The sequence below is a fragment of the Salmo salar genome, chromosome ssa09 (genome assembly GCF_905237065.1).
Source record: "Salmo salar chromosome ssa09, Ssal_v3.1, whole genome shotgun sequence".
NCBI classification, from domain to species: domain Eukaryota; kingdom Metazoa; phylum Chordata; class Actinopteri; order Salmoniformes; family Salmonidae; genus Salmo; species Salmo salar.
In genome coordinates, this window is record NC_059450.1 from 96,091,263 (window position 1) to 96,107,293 (window position 16,031).

At 45.8% G+C, this 16,031-nt stretch overlaps 1 protein-coding gene across 1 annotated transcript in view; it reads right to left on the minus strand.

The window, feature by feature from the left end:
- ahnak (AHNAK nucleoprotein) overlaps nucleotides 1–16,031 on the minus strand; it is a 56,591-nt gene that overhangs the window by 22,377 nt on the left and 18,183 nt on the right. Inside the window, exons 2-3 of the mRNA XM_045724258.1 lie at nucleotides 15,799–15,852; nucleotides 1,306–1,365 (exon numbers count right to left, since the gene is read on the minus strand). The gene's annotated coding sequence lies outside the window, so the exon portion shown is untranslated. The remainder of the gene's footprint in view (nucleotides 1–1,305; nucleotides 1,366–15,798; nucleotides 15,853–16,031) is intronic.

Here is a 16,031-nt window from a genome sequence, read left to right on the forward strand (position 1 = left end):
GAGAGAGAGAGGGGGAGAGAGAAGGAGAAGGAGAGAGAAGGGGGGAGAGAGGGGGGAGAAAGAAGGGGGAGAAGGGGGAGAGAGGGGGAGAGAGAGAGAGAAGGGGGGAGAGAGAGGGGGAGAGAGAAGGAAGGGGAGAGGGGGAGAGAGAAGGGGGAGAGAGAAGGAGAGGGAGAGAGAAGGGGGGAGAGAGAGAGGGGGAGAGAGAAGGGGGGAGAGAGAGGGGGGAGAAGGGGACAGGGGGAGAGAGAAGGGGGAGATAGAAGAGGGGGAGAGAGAAGGGGGAGAGAGAAGGGGGAGAGAGAGAGGGGGAGAGAGAGGGGGATGGAGAGAGAAGGGGGGCGAGAGAGAGTGGGGGAGAAGGGGAGAGGGGGGAGAGAGGGGGAGAGAGAAGGGGGAGAGAGAAGGAGGGGGAGGGGGAGAGAGAAAGGGGGAGAGAGAAGGGGGAGAGAGAGAAGGGGGGTGAGAGAAGGGGGAGAGAGGGGGGAGAAGGGGAGAGGGGGAGAGAGAAGGGGGAGAGAGAGAAGGGGGGAGAGAGAGGGGCACAGAGAGAAGGAGGGAGAGAGAAGGGGGGAGAGAGAGGGGGGAGAGAGAGGGGGAGAGAGAGAGGGAAGAGAGAAGGAAGGGGAGAGGGGGAGAGAGAGGGGGAGAGAGAAGGGGGAGAGAGAAGGGGGAGAGAGAAGGGAGTGAGAGAGAGGGGAGAGAGAAGTGGGGAGAGAGAGAGGGGGAGAGAGAAGGGGTGAGAAGTGGAGAGGGGTAGAGAGGGAGAGAGAAGGGGGAGAGAGGGGGAGAGAGAAGGAAGGGGAGAGGGGGAGAGAGAAGGGGAGAGAGAGAGGGGGAGAGAGAAGGGGGAGAGAGGAGGGAGAGAGAGAGAGAGCGGGAGAGAGAAGGGGGAGAGAGAAGGGGGAGAGAGAAGGGGGAGAGAGAAGGGGGAGAAGGGGAGAGGAGGGAGAGAGAAGGGGGGAGAGAAGTAGAGAGAGAAGGGGGAGAGAGAGGGGGAGAGAGAAGGAGGGGGAGAGGGGGAGAGAGAAGGGAGAGAGAGGGGGAGAGAGAATGAGGGGAAGGGGTAGAGAGAGAAGGGGGAGAGAGAGAGGGGGAGAGAGAAGGGGGAGAGAGAGAGGGGGAGAGAGAAGGGGGAGAGAGAAGGGGGAGAGGGGGGAGAAGGGGAGAGGGGGGAGAAGGGGGAGAGAGAGAGGTAGAGAGAGTAGGGGGGAGAGAGAGAGAAAACAAATCACATGAAATAGAAAATAAATGCAAACAAAGACTATAGTATTTCTTAAGGTGATTTCTAAGTAGGTGAAATACCTTTGTTTTTCCTTGTCCTTTGCCTATGCTCTGGTGTGGTCAGTTTCTGCCTTGGTTTTACTGAAAAACAAAACATGAGATAACATCAGTACTGTTGACTCATGAACATGCTTCAGCAAACCATTCACCTTCAGCAAACCACTCAGCTTCAACAAAACCACTCAGCTTCAGCAAACCACTCAGCTTCAGCAAACCACTCAGCTTCAGCAAACCACTCAGCTTCAGCAAACCAATCAGCTTCAACAAAACCATTCAGCTTCAGCAAACCACTCAGCTTCAGCAAACCAATCAGCTTCAACAAAACCATTCAGCTTCAGCAAACCACTCAGCTTCAGCAAACCAATCAGCTTCACCAAAACCATTCAGCTTCAGCAAACCACTCAGCTTCAGCAAACCAATCAGCTTCAACAAAACCATTCAGCTTCAGCAAACCACTCAGCTTCAGCAAAACCATTCAGCTTCAGCAAACCACTCAGCTTCAGCAAACCACTCAGCTTCAGCAAACCATTCAGCTTGTCACCTGTCACTCACTGCATGGTTACAACAAGTTCTTGTTATAATGCAATGGCCAAGATGTGCACATTCATCCTCTGCACATCCACCATTCTAGTGTTTTAATTGCTATATTGTAATTACTTCGCCACCATGGCCTATTTATTGCCTTAACTTACCTAATTTGCACTAACTGTATATAGACTTTTTGTTTTCTTTTGTTCTACTGTATTTTTGACTGTATGTTTTGTTTATTCCATGTGTAACTCTGTTGTTGTATGTGTCGAATTGCTATGCTTTATCTTGGCCAGGTCGCAGTTGTAAATGAGAACTTGTTCTCAACTAGCCTACCTGGTTAAATAAAGGTGAAATAAATAAAACATACAAATGTATGAAATGGCCATTAGATGGCGCTAAAACTCTGGGTAGGTGAGTCGTACTGCCTTGTCCTATACAACCACCCAAGTCTGTTCCCTCCATTTCTCTCCTGTGCTGTGTTTTGTGGAAATTGGGTTGGAGTTGGACTGAGACCACACCCTTACCCTGAGGAAAGCTGCCTGATCCTGCAGCCTACACCTCTGCTCCAATGTCAATACTGAGAACAATGATGGCTGTAGCTTCCATTCTTTAGACACACACACACACACACGCACACGCACACGCACACGCACACGCACACACGTACAGGCTTGTATAAAAAAACACACACACACACACACACACACACGTACACGTACACACACGCACACACACGCACACACACACACGTACAGGCTTGTATAAAAACACACACACGCACACACACACACGTACAGGCTTGTATAAAAACACACACACACACACACACACACACACACATACACACACGTACAGGCTTGTATAAAAAAACACACACATACACACACACACGCACGCACGCACGCATGCACACACACACACACACACACACACACACACACACACACACACACACACACACACACACGTACAGGCTTGTATGAAAAAACACACATGCACACACACACGCACGCACACACACACACACACACACACACACACACACACACACACACACACACACACACACACACACACACACACACAAAACAACGCACACGCACACGTACAGGCTTGTATAAAAAAACACACACATACACACACACACACACACATACACACACATACATAAACCAAACCTCTTGTTTTGTACACACGGCATCAGGCCCTATAGAAATAGCTCAGTCAAGGTAAGACCAAACTGTCATTTCCCATGTTTTTATGTAGCGCCCTGGTGTGACTCCTGACAGACTTATTTTCTGTCAACTATTTGTTGTGAAATTGACCTCCTCATTTGTAACTATCGTCACTTTGCTGGGCATGTTCAAGGTTTGTTCAAGGTTGTGGAAGCCTATAAATAATATGTCTGAACTGAGGAGTAAATTTAATAGAGGAGAAAAGTCTTACAGAGAAGGATTAGTGGGTCCCACCCTTTGATTTCACAGGTTTAGCAAGGCAAGTTTTAGGAAATTAACTGTGACTGCTTAACCCTGTGATGCAACAGACAAAATGCATATACAACAGATATCCAGCCTGATCTCATAGACTAGATGTAACATAGTAAAAAGTAAATCCGGGACACTCGAATGAGTATGTTACGTTTGGTACTGTTACATAAGATAAAAGTTTACTTAAGGCAAAAAATGAAAGGAAGCTGGTTGGTCAGGGTGGATGGGTAGGCGTAGAACGCAAAAACATCTAGCGACCCATAAGTTCAAAATCTCATCACAGACAAATCTTGCATTTTAGCTCATTTGCGACTTTGCAAATACTTTGCATTTTAGCTCAACCTTCCCCTAACCCTAACCTTAACCTTAACCCCTAGAGCTAACCTTAGCCAACTAGCTAACGGTAGACACAAGGTTTTCGTAACGTATTGTACAAATTGTAATTCATAACATATCGTACGATATGCAATTCATAACATACTGTATTCATACAAATTATAATTTACGTACAGAATAATACGAAATGCTCTTAAGGCCATGTTGAGATATAATGCACTTTGACAGGGAGGACAATCAAAGACATACGTGGCTTATAACTCATTATTTGCACCCTTGCTCTCCCCTTTCTTACAATGGCACTGTACCATTTGAAATGTCAAATATACAGTAGGCCTACAAAAAGCCAGCTACATCATATACAATTTGACAATATTCAGTGCTGTGGAACTAATGTACTACACATCACATCAACAAAACAGTATGCTACAAATACAACACAGCAAGAAAGTGATTTGTTTACATCATTTACTTGCCAGGGTGAGTGCCTGTCCCGTCCAACACATGCTGACAAGATCTAGCCTACACTACACAGTCCAACGCACACATTGGGGACAGACAACCCATTGTTTCATTAATGTCAACTCCTCGAACATCCCACCCCTTGTAATTACATAAGCCATGTCTGTGCTGTATCAACCTCCACCTACGCAGACAATTGTAGGCCTATGTTACACCACGCTTTAGATTCTGACAGACAATTATGTCCGTTTTCAAAGGGACCCTAATTCATCAAGAAGACTGTGTTGCTTGCGTCCAAAATTACACCCTATTCCCTACATAGTACACTACTTTGGGCCGAAGTCCAGGGTGCCATTTGGGACACAGCCTGTGAAGAAGAACTATCCAGTGTCCAGTGTTCAATGTTCATTCCTGACCTTTATGGGAAGAACGTTCTGATGAAAACTGTACTGTGAGTCAACTTAATGACAGGCAACATTGAACGTTTACTGAGGGATTGTGCTGTACATGTACATGAACATATAAACTGTAGACTTGTATGTTATACAGTGTGGCCGTATCCATTCGGGGTCCAATTGACTCCAATTGAGATACGTTCATCTAACTTAAATTAAATCAAGGCAAATCGGTTTCCTTACTTTTTTTAACATTACATTATATTTTACAGTGTAAACTTGTATTGGAAAAAAAGAGTTCTGTGGCCGTATCCATTTGGTCCAACCAATCCGTAGAACAGGGTTCCCCAGCTGGCGATGCATTTGGTCCAATCAACCCATACAGCAGGATTCAGCAGGGTGGTTGTATTTGGTCCAATCAACCCATACAGCAGGATTCAGCAGGGTGGTTGTATTTGGTCCAATCAACCCATACAGCAGGATTCAGCAGGGTGGTTGTATTTGGTCCAATCAACCCATACAGCAGGATTCAGCAGGGTGGTTGTATTTGGTCCAATCAACCCATACAGCAGGATTCAGCAGGGTGGTTGTATTTGGTCCAATCAACCCATACAGCAGGATTCAGCAGGGTGGTTGTATTTGGTCCAATCAACCCATACAGCAGGATTCAGCAGGGTGGTTGTATTTGGGCACCTATGTTTTATTTTTTACATTTTCATTGTTGGACACACACACACACGACAGAAATCACCAGGATATCAGCTCCAAGTATTTCCACGCATAATAGAGAGACACGTGATCCTATACAAATGGAAACAAGGTTTGAAATAATTATGTTTTAGTCAAATATTATATCTGTTTGGGCTTCTTGCAGTCAATTTGCAGTCTACAAATGATTTGTAATTATGTACCGGCCCCTCTGACCATGCGCTCAAGTCTATCAACAGGATATAACAAAAGCAACAGGATATGAGTCACGCCACTGAGTGACTACCTCTGTTTTCATTGAGTTGTCATAACCACAAAGCAAGCAGGGAGGGAGCCAGGGAGGTCACAACTAGGAATCCAACAAGTTTCCTCAATCTTTATCTCACAATCTTGGGATCACAATTGAGAATACCGCAAACCCCCTTTTTTTTAATTTTTTATTATCACATGGTGTTTTCTTGATTTGTTTTGTGCTATCTTTCCCCCCATTGATTTGATCTCCTTACCTCCTAATTATATTTACTGTAACATTTACTGCCACAGCACTAGAGCACTATGGGTAACTGGAGATCTAGGCAGGGAATAGGGTGCCATTTGGGACGCAGACAGAGAGTAGAGGCAGAGTACACCTCAGACACCGAAAACATTCAGAGGGAACACGTTTCATTTTTTTAAAATTATTGTTTATTTAACTTTTGTTTATTATCTATTTTATTATCTGTTTCCAAGGCAATAAAGTCCTTAAATTGAAATGAGACAGAGAGAGAGAGAGAGAGAGAGAGAGAGAGAGAGAGAGAGAGAGAGAGAGAGAACCCACTCCTTCGCTCCAAGCCCACACCCACTGTCAGATTCCTGTGGTGCTCAGATTAGACACACTAATTAAAATGTCTGTCGTCTGTCTAAGTTTCTCTAAGAAAGGAGAGGGATGGAATCCAGAACATCTCTCTGAGACTGTGTCATTGTTAACTTATTGCCGTGGGCATCATGCTTGTTGTTACCGGTCACATCTGATCTACATCTAGATATAGATAGAGTATGCTGCATTTAGTATGCTGTATTTATTATGCTGCATTTAGTATGCTGTATTTATTATGCTGCATTTAGTATGCTGTATTTATTATGCTGCATTTAGTAGTGTGCATTTAGCATAACAGCTATAGCCTAACGGCTACAGGTAACAATCTGTTATTTTAAATACTAGCTGCTGTAGTGGCTACAGGTAACAACCTGTTATTTTAAATACTAGCTGCTGTAGTGGCTACAGGTAACAACCTGTTATTTTAAATACTAGCTGCTGTAGTGGCTACAGGTAACAATCTATTATTTTAAATACTAGCTGCTGTAGTGGCTACAGGTAACAATCTGTTATTTTAAATACTAGCTGCTGTAGTGGCTACAGGTAACAATCTGTTATTTTAAATACTAGCTGCTGTAGTGGCTACAGGTAACAACCTGTTAATACTATCTGCTGTAACAATCTGTTAATACTATCTGGTGTAGTGGCTTCATTTGCTATATGGCTCCATAGATCTATGAAATAAACATGCATATGTTCTCCTGTCCATAAACTATCGTGCCTAATTCCATATTTGCATAATAGTTTCAAACTAAAAATAAATGTTTCCATACCATACTCCATACTCCTTAAACTGGTAAATCCATCAGTAGCATGAGCAGAGAGTGACTGAAGCCAAGATGATATATACTGCTCAAAAAAATAAAGGGAACACTTAAACAACACATCCTAGATCTGAATGAAAGAAATAATCTTATTAAATTCTTTTTTCTTTACATAGTTGAATGTGCTGACAACAAAATCACACAAAAATAATCAATGGAAATCCAATTTATCAACCCATGGAGGTCTGGATTTGGAGTCACACTCAAAATTAAAGTGGAAAACCACACTACAGGTTGATCCAACTTTGATGTAATGTCCTTAAAACAAGTCAAAATGAGGCTCAGTAGTGTGTGTGTGGCCTCCACGTGCCTGTATGACCTCCCTACAATGCCTGGGCATGCTCCTGATGAGGTGGCGGATGGTCTCCTGAGGGATCTCCTCCCAGACCTGGACTAAAGCATCCGCCAACTCCTGGACAGTCTGTGGTGCAACGTGGCGTTGGTGGATGGAGCGAGACATGATGTCCCAGATGTGCTCAATTGGATTCAGGTCTGGGGAACGAGCGGGCCAGTCCATGGCATCAATGCCTTCCTCTTGCAGGAACTGCTGACACACTCCAGCCACATGAGGTCTAGCATTGTCTTGCATTAGGAGGAACCCAGGGCCAACCGCACCAGCATATGGTCTCACAAGGGGTCTGAGGATCTCATCTCGGTACCTAATGGCAGTCAGGCTACCTCTGGCGAGCACATGGAGGGCTGTGCGGCCCCCCCAAAGAAATGCCACCCCACACCATGACTGACCCATCGCCAAACCAGTCATGCTGGAGGATGTTGCAGGCAGCAGAACGTTCTCCACGGCGTCTCCAGACTCTGGCACGTCTGTCACGTGCTCAGTGTGAACCTGCTTTCATCTGTGAAGAGCACAGGGCGCCAGTGGCGAATTTGCCAATCTTGGTGTTCTCTGGCAAATGCTAAACATCCTGCACGGTGTTGGGCTGTAAGCACAACCCCCACCTGTGGACGTCGGGTCCTCATACCACCCTCATGGAGTCTGTTTCTGACCGTTTGAGCAGACACATGCACATTTGTGGCCTGCTGGAGGTCATTTTGCAGGGCTCTGGCAGTGCTCCTCCTGCTCCTCCTTGCACAAAGGCGGAGGTAGCGGTCCTGCTACTGGGTTGTTGCCCTCCTACGGCCTCCTCCACGTCTCCTGATGTACTGGCTTGTCTCCTGGTAGCGCCTCCATGCTCTGGACACTACGCTGACAGACACAGCAAACCTTCTTGCCACAGCTCGCATTGATGTGCCATCCTGGATGAGCTGCACTACCTGAGCCACTTGTGTGGGTTGTAGACTCCGTCTCATGCTACCACTAGAGTGAAAGCACCGCCAGCATTCAAAAGTGACCAAAACATCAGCCAGGAAGCATAGGAACTGAGAAGTGGTCTGTGGTCCCCACCTGCAGAACCACTCCTTTATTGGGGGGTGTCTTGCTAATTGCCTATAATTTCCACCTGTTGTCTATTCCATTTGCACAACAGCATGTGAAATGTATTGTCAATCAGTGTTGCTTCCTAAGTGGACAGTTTGATTTCACAGAAGTGTGATTCACTTGGAGTTACATTGTGTTGTTTAAGTGTTCCCTTTATTTTTTGGAGCAGTGTATATTACTGTATACTGTACATTGTTATAATGGTACTAGACCACACTGCTCTGCAAGATAACGGCCTGCTGAGAGAGAGAAATAACCGAGGAAGAGATAAAGAAAGAGCTGTTTGAGACAGAGGATGTGTTCCAAATGATCCACTTCTCCCTATTTAATTAATAACTTTCCCTACGGGCCCCCTCGTCAAAAGTAGTGCACTATAAAGGGAATAGGGTGCCATTTGGGACACACAAACACAGAGAGTTTGAATCTGCGACATGTACCACTCTCCCTCACCACCACACTCATTCCGTTCCATCTTTTCAACTTATTTTACAGTACTGGTATCTGTACTGGTAAAGTATCTGGCTAACAACGGCAGGTCAAGTCTGGTGTAGTAGGTGATAAATCACTAAACATGACAGCCAATACAACATAAATATATATATATATATATATACGTTAGAAGATAAAGAAGATTAGGTTCTTCATTTCACCTGTCACATTATTTTACATTATGTTGCTAACCGGTAATACCCAGTCACATGGTGTTTGTTTACAAGCACACAACTACAGAGAGACAAGGAGCCTCGTGAGTCATGCACTATTGTGCAGCACACGCCAGACGATCTATATATTTTTATTTGTTGAGCTAGATAGTCCTAGATTTATCTCGGTCTTGTCAGCCTTTATCTCTGAAACATCAAATTCCTTATACAACAGAGCAGAACATTTGCAATTGATTTTCCCCTCAGTATTGTCATTCTATGGTCTAATTGAAGGTCAAGGTTTGGTTTCCTTTCCCTTTCTTTTTAACTAGGCAAGTCAGTTATGAACAAATTGTTATTTACAATGAGGGCCTAGCCAGGCCAATTGTGCACCGCCCTATGGGACTCCCAATCACAGCTGGATGTAATAAAGCCTGGATTCGAACCAGGGACTGTAGTGATGCCACTTCCACAGAGATACAGTGCCTTAGACCGCTGCACCACTCAGGAGCTACAGTACGGAATTCACAACAAAATGTTTGCCAGCTTGATATTATAACTATTAAGTTAACTGTCTAAAATACGCTAAATGCTCTGCAGTTGTGCATTTGGTTTACTAACTCAGTAGTTATCTAGTTGGTTAGCTTCTTGAAAAATTAAGCTTCTCTTTGTAACAGCAGAGAATCCCCTCCTGGATAAAGAACCTCACTGTCTAATATTTGTTGTGTGCATGTCACGTCCTGGCCAGTATAAGGGTTAATTGTCATTTTAGTTTGGTCAGGACGTGGCAGAGGGTATTTGTTTTATGTGGTTCAGGTTGGTGTGTTAGTTAGGAGGGCGTTTGATTTATTATTTCCGGGTTTTGAGTTATGGTCTATGTTGATGTATTTCTATGTGTAGTCTGGTTGATCTGTTTCTATGTTGAGTTAATTGGGGTGGACTTCCAATTGAAGGCAGCTGTGTGGTGTTGCCTTTGATTGGAAGTCCTATATTAGTTGGGTGTGTTTGTCTGTGTATTTGTGGGAGATTGTTTCGTGTTTAGCGTGTGTAAGCCTAACAGGACTGTCTGTAAATCGTGAGTTCGTTTTGTTATTTTTGTATGTTCGTTTTTGAGTTTATTAAATGTTCAAAAATGAACTATCACAACCCTGCTGCATTTTGGTCATCTTTTTCCGACAATGATTTCGCTATATCGTCCTCCGACGAAGAAATCCCTGACAGAATCTCCCACCAAACCAGGACCAAGCAGCAGAGGAAGGAGCAGAGGAATTTTGATTTGGACAATCGGGAGAGATGGACATGGGAGCAAGTTATGGCCGGAGAAGGCCCATGGAGTAAGGCTGGTATGGTCCGGGAACGTTTCCGAGGGACACGACTGGCGTTGAAGCACGAGAGGCACCCCCAAGACATTTTTTTGGGGGGGCACACGGGTAGTTTGGCTAGGCCTAGGAAGAGCCGGAAGCCAGCTACCCGTGGTTATATGGAGGAGCGTATGAGGTGGAGAGCGCCATGTTTCGCTGAGGAGCGCACTATCTCACCCATACGCACGCACAGTCCGGTGCACGTTATTCCAGCCCCTCGCAGGTGCCGTGCTAGAGCGGGCATCCAGCCTGGTAGGAGGATGCCTGAGCAGCGCATCTGGTCGCCGGTACGCCTCCGAGGACCAGACTACCCAACTCCCGCTCTACGCACGGCTACCATCAGGCCCCTGCACAGCCCAGTCTGCCCTGTACAAGCACCCCGCTCGTACAGGGCTACTAGTTCCATCCAGCCAAGACGGGTTGTGCAGGAGGTAAGATCAAGACCGACTGTGCGCCTCCATAGCCCTAGGTTTCCAGCTCCTGTCTCTCGTGCGGACCCGGAAGTACGTCAGCCCAGTCTGACTCGTCCTGTTCCCGCTCCCCGCACTAGCCTGGAGGTGCGTGTTCACAGTCTGGTACGCCCAGTACCAGCACAACGCACAAGGCATCTAGTGCGTAAACCCAGCCTCGCCAGTCTAAAGTCGCCAGAGCTGCCCGCCAGTCAACAGTCACCAGAGCTGCCTGCCAGTCAACAATCGCCAGAACAGCCCGTCAGTCAAGAGTCGCCAGAACAGCCCGTCAGTCAAGAGTCGCCAGAACAGCCCGTCAGTCAAGAGTCGCCAGAACAGCCCGTCAGTCAAGAGTCGCCAGAACTGCCCGTCAGTCAAGAGTCGCCAGAACTGCCCGTCAGTCAAGAGTCGCCAGAGCCGCCCGTCAGTGAGGAATCGCCAGAGCCGCCCGTCAGTGAAGAGTCGCCAGAGCCACCCACTAGTCAGGAGCTGCCAGAGTGGCCAGACTGCCCGGAGATGTCAGAGTGGCCAGACTGCCCGGAGATGTCAGAGTGGCCAGACTGCCCGGAGATGTCAGAGTGGCCAGACTGCCCGGAGATGTCAGAGTGGCCAGACTGCCCCGAGCTGCCAGAGTGGCCAGACTGCCCCGAGCTGCCAGAGTGGCCAGACTGCCCCGAGCTGCCAGAGTGGCCAGACTGCCCCGAGCTGCCAGAGTGGCCAGACTGCCCCGACTGCCCCCCGGCGATGCCAGAGTGGCCCGACTGCCCCCCGGCGATGCCAGAGTGGCCCGACTGCCTGGAACGGGCAGAACCAGAGCCACCTCCAGATATAGGTGGGTTGGGGAGAGGGGGGTGTAGCACAGTGCCGTCGTTGACGGCAGCCACCCTCCCTTCCCTCCCTTTAGTAGGGGGGGAATTTTTGTTTTGTTGTTGTTTGGGGTTGTTTTTCTTGTTTTTCTTAAGGTGCTTCCGGGGTTAGAACCTTTAAGGGGGGGGGGGGTACTGTCACGTCCTGGCCAGTATAAGGGTTAATTGTCATTTTAGTTTGGTCAGGACGTGGCAGAGGGTATTTGTTTTATGTGGTTCAGGTTGGTGTGTTAGTTAGGAGGGCGTTTGATTTATTATTTCCGGGTTTTGAGTTATGGTCTATGTTGATGTATTTCTATGTGTAGTCTGGTTGATCTGTTTCTATGTTGAGTTAATTGGGGTGGACTTCCAATTGAAGGCAGCTGTGTGGTGTTGCCTTTGATTGGAAGTCCTATATTAGTTGGGTGTGTTTGTCTGTGTATTTGTGGGAGATTGTTTCATGTTTAGCGTGTGTAAGCCTAACAGGACTGTCTGTAAATCGTGAGTTCGTTTTGTTATTTTTGTATGTTCGTTTTTGAGTTTATTAAATGTTCAAAAATGAACTATCACAACCCTGCTGCATTTTGGTCATCTTTTTCCAACGATGATTTCGCTATATCGTCCTCCGACGAAGAAATCCCTGACAGTGCAGCAAACTGTGAGATGCATTTTTTAGTTACTTGTATAACTTTATGGGCTGAGATGTTTGTCCTGCAAAACAGTTTAATGTCAGAGACTGTATAAAATGTCCGCAATGCACATGTTAGCATTTAGCTAGCATTTCCTATAGGTTTTGACATGTATACTTGTTAGCGTTGCTACCCTTAGGATTACAGAGACTCAGTGGGGTTTGAAAATAGTGCCCCTTGTGTTCAGTGCCAGTATTACTGAATATTCCGGTATGACAATCTGGATACCACCCAAGCCTAAATCACATCAACTACACATCTGTGCATCCCTTTGGATATGACACAGGCTGTGTCTGAAATGGTATCCTATTGCCTATATAGTGCACTAATTTTGAAAAGATCCCTATATGTTGCCATTTCAGACACAGCCACAGAACAGGCCACAGAGCGGGCCACAGAGCGGGCCACAGAGCGGGCCACAGAGCGGGCCACAGAGCGGGCCACAGAACAGGCCACAGAACAGGCCACAGAGCAGGCCACAGAGCAGGCCACTCTCTTGAACAAGAATGATATTAGAATAATCTCAAATAAGATGCTTAATCTCGACGATAAAAGCAATGAATTCCATCTTAAAAATACTTCAGCTAAGTGAACAGAGGATACAAGCCCATGGTTTAAACAGACTCAACAGAACGCAGACAACTTTAAAGAGATCAACGATTCAACAATAAGCAGACAGACATGCTGGAATGGAATGTATATATATTATTCTCCCCAGCTTCGGCCAATATCTCACTGTCGTCCAATTAAAACCGGTCAATAAATAGACCTTGGAATAGGGGGTCGTTTGGGACACAACCCTTGATCTCTTGTGATTGGAGATATTGCAGAATGCATGAAATCCGTTAAGGTCATTTGAAGACTGCTTTTTTTAAACAGCTGTTTGGTCACTTTCAAGAAAAAGGGGGGAACCTGGAATGATTATTCATATTTTTTTTATATATTTCTAGAAATATTTTTTATATGATTTCTCTTTATTTCTCTTTTCTCTCTGCATTGTTGGGAAGGGTCGTACGTAACAATTTCACTATTAGTCCACACCTGTTGTTTACCACCTGTTCTTTATGATAGCCACATTTGTAGTTCTTTATGATAGCCACATTAGCAGCTAATTAGCATTTAATCTTTGAGGGGTAAATACAGGCTAATATATTGATTAAAGTCACCTTGTCCTAGAGAGATTTACACAGTTATCAAAACGTCACGCCAGAGTAAGCCAATATGAAACACAGCCCTTATTTAAATGTTTTTAAAATCCCCTATGGGAAAAAGGAATGGTGGAAAAACAATTGGAACCATTTCCCTGTTTAACCGCTAGGTTTTTTGGGGCATTATGACTCGTACTACGGTGCTCTATGACATATAAGTCTCCTAAAAGCTTTCAACTCCTCCAGTAACACAACAACACAGCCAGTCCAGCTAAAGGGAGTTACTTTAACAAGGCAACGATGCAAACCTACTGAATCTGCAATGTCAAAGGGATGCATCCCAAATGACACCCTATTCTCGACATAGTGCAATACTTTTGACCAGGACCCATCAAAAGAAGTACACTACATAGGGAATAGGGTGTTATTCAACAAAGACACGTGATCTAATTAACTCATGAAGATCAAATTGCACTCAGGTCAACTGACACTGCATGCTAGCTAATAACACAATCTAAAACGGATCCTAGCTAGTAACAGGGCCCTTAGTATCGCGACCAAAAATACATTCTAAGTAAATAAGAAAAACAGAGTGTGTGTGTGCTGTGTGTGTCTGTGTGTGAGTTTCTCAAAGTCAACACGCCATGTGAGAGCCCGAACACTCCGCGCCATGTGAGAGCCCGAACACCCCGCGCCATGTGAGAGCCCAACAACCCCCGCGCCATGTGAGAGCCCGAACACCCCGCGCCATGTGAGAGCCCGACAACCCCCACGCCATGTGAGAGCCCGACAACCCCCGCGCCATGTGAGAGCCCGACAACCCCCACGCCATGTGAGAGCCCGAACACCCTGCGCCATGTGAGAGCCCGAACACCCCGCACCATGTGAGAGCCTGAACACCCAAACACCAACATATGCATTGCATTCATCCGATGAATTAGAAATCATCAATAGAGCTAAACAAAAACACCCTGCATCATGTCCCATTTCATGCTTTTGCTCTGACTGTTTCCCATGCGTTTCAGAGCTTATCTCTGTCTGCATAGAGACATTCAGGATATGAGAGACCCATGAAAACTATGCTGCCCTAACTCTCAAACAAGCCCCATTACTATTGTTGGCACTCAAGAGTTATTTACAAAAGCAGATGGAGGGAGAAACCAACAGCTCCCGGCTCGGATTATACAGCTCTCGTTATTCTTCTCTACGTCCCGCCCTCATCTCATCTCTCACATTAAAAAGTAACCTACGGCCACACCACACCCGACTCTCACTTCTATTACTCTCTATTGCTACAATAGTCCTTGAGGTTTCATAACATCAAATGTGTATTTTACTGCCCTTTCCCCTCCCCCTTTTGGAACAATGCTTTATGATCTAGAGAAGTATTTTCCTTTGACATATTCCTGGCAGGGAGTACTGGGAGGGAGAGGGAGAGAGAGAGAGAGAGAGAGAGAGAGAGAGAGAGAGAGAGAGAGAGAGAGAGAGAGAGAGACAGAGAGAGACAGAGAGAGAGACACAGAGAGAGACACAGAGAGAGACACAGAGAGAGACACAGAGAGAGACACATGGAGTTCAGGAGGGAAACTATCCTTTGAATAATTGCTGTAATGTAAAGTCAAAGGACCAGCTGGTTGAGGGGTAAAGCAAACTGTGAACAAGACTTGTTGTGTTCATGGAATCATTTGACAGACAAGCAGTGATAGAAAGCAACAAAAAAAAACAACAGTCAAACAACTTTCTTCCATTTCTGTCTCTCTGTGCCTTGACTGCAAAACATCTTCGAATCAAATTATGAGCTCATCAAAATGTGCTCAATGGAGACATGAAAGTAAAAATTTGGCCACAAAAGGATCAAAGAAGAAAATTGGGGCGGAATTGGAGGGAAGGAATGGGAAGGGGATGAGCGTTATACATCATTGTAGTTTGCTATGTAACTGTGCTATGAGAGAAAGCCTGCAGGGAACACGAGGACAGACCACCCGACCAGAAAGCTTCTGGTTTCTGACAATGGCAGCTCCTAAACAGTTAGCTAACCCGCCTTTTTCTGACCACAGAACATTTCTGTGTACGCCTCTTTCCTATCTCCCTTGTTGGCTACATTGTCTGCGTACGGTTTGGCGGTTTGTTATTCCTTAGACTTACGACACTGACTCCCCAGTTTAAAAAATGATCCTGCAACAGCTGCTACTACCAACAGTTAAACAGTGTGATCTGGCAGGGCTTGCCTGGCCATTTCATATTAACGGGGTTTACAGTAACTGATGTGTTTCGTGTTGTGTTTAGCCTGTGTCTTGTCGTCAACATCTTGGAGGACTATATCTTTGAATGAAGGACACTTACGTACTTTGGATTGCTCAAGCAAGGCCAAGGGCTGTGTCTTTTTTTGCTTCCTGTTTGTCTGTTAACAGAGGGGACACACGAAGAGAGAAGAGGAATAGGAGTTAATCACATTGATTGATCGACTAGTTAAGTTCATTCTCACGTCCACACATCTCTTTTGTATATGTTACTCACACAAGAGAGCAACCAACGTCAACACACATTCATTCATGTCTTTCACACAGACATAGAAACAAA